This window comes from Nematolebias whitei, chromosome 13 (genome assembly GCF_014905685.2).
Source record: "Nematolebias whitei isolate Nwh7 chromosome 13, NemWhi1, whole genome shotgun sequence".
NCBI lineage: Eukaryota > Metazoa > Chordata > Actinopteri > Cyprinodontiformes > Rivulidae > Nematolebias > Nematolebias whitei.
In genome coordinates this window covers 25,932,474-25,936,262 of record NC_056510.1, presented here as the reverse complement: position 1 = coordinate 25,936,262, position 3,789 = coordinate 25,932,474, and the positions used below count along the sequence as shown (strand labels likewise).

General features: G+C 41.1%; 1 protein-coding gene across 1 annotated transcript in view; it reads left to right on the top strand.

Annotated features, from left to right (window-relative positions):
* dynlt3 (dynein light chain Tctex-type 3) overlaps positions 1-3,789 on the top strand; it is a 23,079-nt gene that overhangs the window by 2,409 nt on the left and 16,881 nt on the right. The window lies entirely within an intron of this gene.

Genomic DNA, 3,789 nt, shown 5'->3' with positions numbered 1-3,789 from the left:
GAAAGCTGAAATTGTACGTCTGTTATGTGTAACTAAAGCTGGGTTTGTGTGGAAACGCTTTATTCTGTAAAACTGTGGTCCAGACGTGACTCTGGTTCGAACGAGTTTGTTTTAAATGGTTTAAAAGACGTTTTGCCACGGAGCACCACTCCACTAAGCTCAGAAATTGATTCGTTACATTTTTTAACAGAAAATTGGTGCATTTTGACAGTTTAAAAGACGAAAAGTGACGGACTTGTTCAGATAAAGCGAACATGCTAGTTGGAAAAACGCTGCGTGATTGGTTGAATTAGCTGCTGTGTAATGCTTTCATTGGCTGAGAGACGTGTCAGTCGTGACTAACTCTGACGTGTCAGGTCGTAAAGCCCACCCCGTGCTGCTCTGTCATTGGTAGATTCAGTCACGTGACCCGGAAATGAAAACTCGTTTTTCATAGGGAATAAAATCTGCTTTTTAAAGCTGAAAAGCGCTTTAAAGTTGATTCTGATACGATGCTCCGTGTCTTCGAAGTATAATCGCTGAAATTTTGCCACGTTTGAGTTTAAAATCCGTCATTAAATGATGTTTTTGAACAACGCTAGCGATGCTAATTTTAAGCTAACAGCTAACGACCGGATGAGTGACGTGTCACGTCACTTCCTCCATGTCGGAAATGAGCTCGGTTGCAACCGAAGCCTTCGCTGTGCTTAAAATCACTAATTAAAACTTGCCACATGTCCCATAAAACTCGTGTTCATGCAAAAAGTCATGCTTGTTGAAAAAAACGCCACGTTTACGCTTTAAAACCATTCAGAAATGTTGATTTTAACCGAGTTTAGCCAAAGCTAACTTTAAGCTAAGCGGCTAACAACAGGATGTCAACAGAACGTCACAGGAAGTCGTCATAGACTCCTGCTGGTAGAAAGCTAAACACTGCCCCCTCCTGTAGGAACTTGAGATCACAGTTTCACTATGTTTTAGGTTATTTTTGAGTGGAATTAAACGTATTTTCTTTCTGTAAGGCATTTTTGAGTTAATAAACGTTCCTCAAAGCTGAATAATCACTGTTATCTTGCATTTAAAAAGTAATTAAGGTATTTATGCAAGAAAGGCATTTACCAGGACATTTTTCATTCACTGAATTCCTCAAACAAAAGGTACAAAATGAAAAATTAGAAACTTTTTAAAAGATACGGTTCAGATATTCACAGAGTTGATAAGTTTACTCATTTGCTGGAAAAGATAATGCACGTTTAATTGCTAGATCATTAAATAAGAGTAAATATATCAGGAAAAAGAGACTTTTCTGATTTTATTTACCACCTAAACAATTACATCTCCTATTTAAAATTTTAAATAGAAGATATTGGCAGGAGAACAGGAGTAATAACAGTTTTTCTGAAGAAAGACTGATTAATCCTGACACATCATCAATTTTTATTTTTCTGTACACCTCTGAACTCGATGAGTAACTGTAAAATAGCAAATTTCTGGAACAGAACGGTTTAAAAAGTGTCTTTAAACTGATGTGCTGTGAGACTTTTTAGAAAATTGCAGGTTTATTAAAAATTCAGTGCTTTAGAGTAAAATACACTAAAAAAGAGCTTGGTAATCTAGTATCTGTTAAGAAATAAGCACATAAAAAGTAACACTGCAAAGAGGCATTTACTTAAATATTCATGAATTGGGGTAAAACCTGGACAGGTGCCCACATTTGAATAAGTTGACTTATAACAGTACTTTTGTATAAACCCAAAGCTAAAATAGTGTGAAACTCATTGACACTTGAATACAATTATTTACCTGTAAAAATATCTGAAGCTGGCAATTGTTTTATCCAGAAAAAGTGCTGAACAGTGAATAACCATGACAGGTGTCAGGGAAAAAAGATTTTGATCCTTATGAGATGAAGGACTGTTTAGAAGATGCGTTAGCGCTGCTGACAGCATCCTTACATCCATATGGCAAACAGGCGGACAGCATGAACCCAAAAGAGTTATTGGACAATCTGATGGAGGTTGCAAAGAGTGTGACCTCTACAAAAATTTCAATGTCAAGCTATGAAAAGCTGGCTAAAATGGCAACGTTGCTAAAAGAATCATACTTTGCATTAAGACGGGATCACGACGAGAAAATGTCACAAGTTTCCCGCTGCAAAGGTGAAATAGATGTGCTTAAAAAAGATCTGCACAAAAGCAGAGTGGATAAAGAGGTATTCCTGGAAGAAGTTATGCGTTTAAGAAGTGAATGTCAAACATCCCAGGAACGCTTAAAAGCATGTGAGGAGAAACTAAGAGCAGCAACAAATAAAAGTTCTGACGTGGGGCGAGGTGGTCTGGAATCCAGAGAAGACCTTGAACAGTGTCGGGATAATACACCAAAACCTCCAAAGATCTTTTACTCACCTGGTGCTTTTAGACTCATCCAACCACCCTCACCTAAAGTGGTAGGAACAGACCTGAACAGGTCTCCTCCACCGAACGTGCAACAGTGTGCTGTGAATGTGTTCGAGGCATGTTCTCATGCTAAGACGCCCATAGAGGTGTTTCCTGGTGTAAAGGTTAAACCCCACTCCCTAGAACTGGAAGGACGGCGTGCATCGCCGCCTCCTCCTAAAAAAGGCGAGAAAAAGCAGTATTTTCAAACTAACAAACCGCGTCATGAAGGTGCACGCTGGGACAAAAAAGCTCCTCTTTCAGAGGATGAACGTGATTATCGTAAATGGGGTGTGCGTAGGATGCAAAGATATGGGAACCAATATGACCCATATTATCAGGGGAAGTCCGAAAAGGAACCCCCAAAAGACGTACCTAACCGTCCCCCACCTCGGACGAAACGAACCGAGGCGAAAAAATCACAAAGGTTCCAGAAACAAGGCCCTACACCTCTGAGCTCGGAAGAGACAGAGAAACTACGCAGGTTTTTAGAAACTTTGAAACACACTGACACGGGAAACCAACCTGGAGCACTATGCAGTGATGTAATCACTATTACATCTGAGGGCGCGAATGACAACATTACAGATGTCGGTGGAACACACCAAGACATTGCTGTCGTTGCCTCCAACAACCCCTCATCGGACGAAGGGGGGATAAACTCACACACAAACGATGATGAGTCATCGCAAGCTGAACACTCAGAACCTGACTTTCATAATTTTGAACTAGGCATTCCAGTTCTGGGAGGACTCCCAGATAACCTGGTACCGAGTCAAGACACTGGGCCAGTATGTTTCACGAAACCATCATAGGCCACAGCTCTTTTCTCAACCAATGACGTCGACCAAGGACCACAAACCTATGGTGTCTTACCCATAGACAGGTCCGACGACTCAGAAAAGGATTCGTTGGAGCTCCCCAAGGAGCAAGAACCCTTATCAGTCTCATCACAGATTGAACAGGTGGTCGCCCAAGCCGACACTCTGACATCTGATGAAGAAAGAGACGAAATTCGCCAAGTTCTTTTAAAATATGAAAAGTCATTGTCAACTGACCCAGACATCATCCAACTTCAAAAGTTGGATGATCCTGCAATTAAATCGATGATACTGTATCTGACTGACCCAGACAAATACACTCCATCGAAAGGTAAACTGGATTCCAATCCAGACCTAAAAGTCCTCTTTCAGCTGCGCAAACAGTTAAAACTACTCAAGGACAACCTAACTTTAGCTCATGGAGCGACGTCCTCACCCGTGTTCGCGGTCTCCCATGACCGAAGGGGGGTGACGCCAGTTAGGATAATGCTACCAGACGCGATAACATGATCAAATCTGACATTCAGAGTGAGTGGCGCACCGAAACGTCGTTT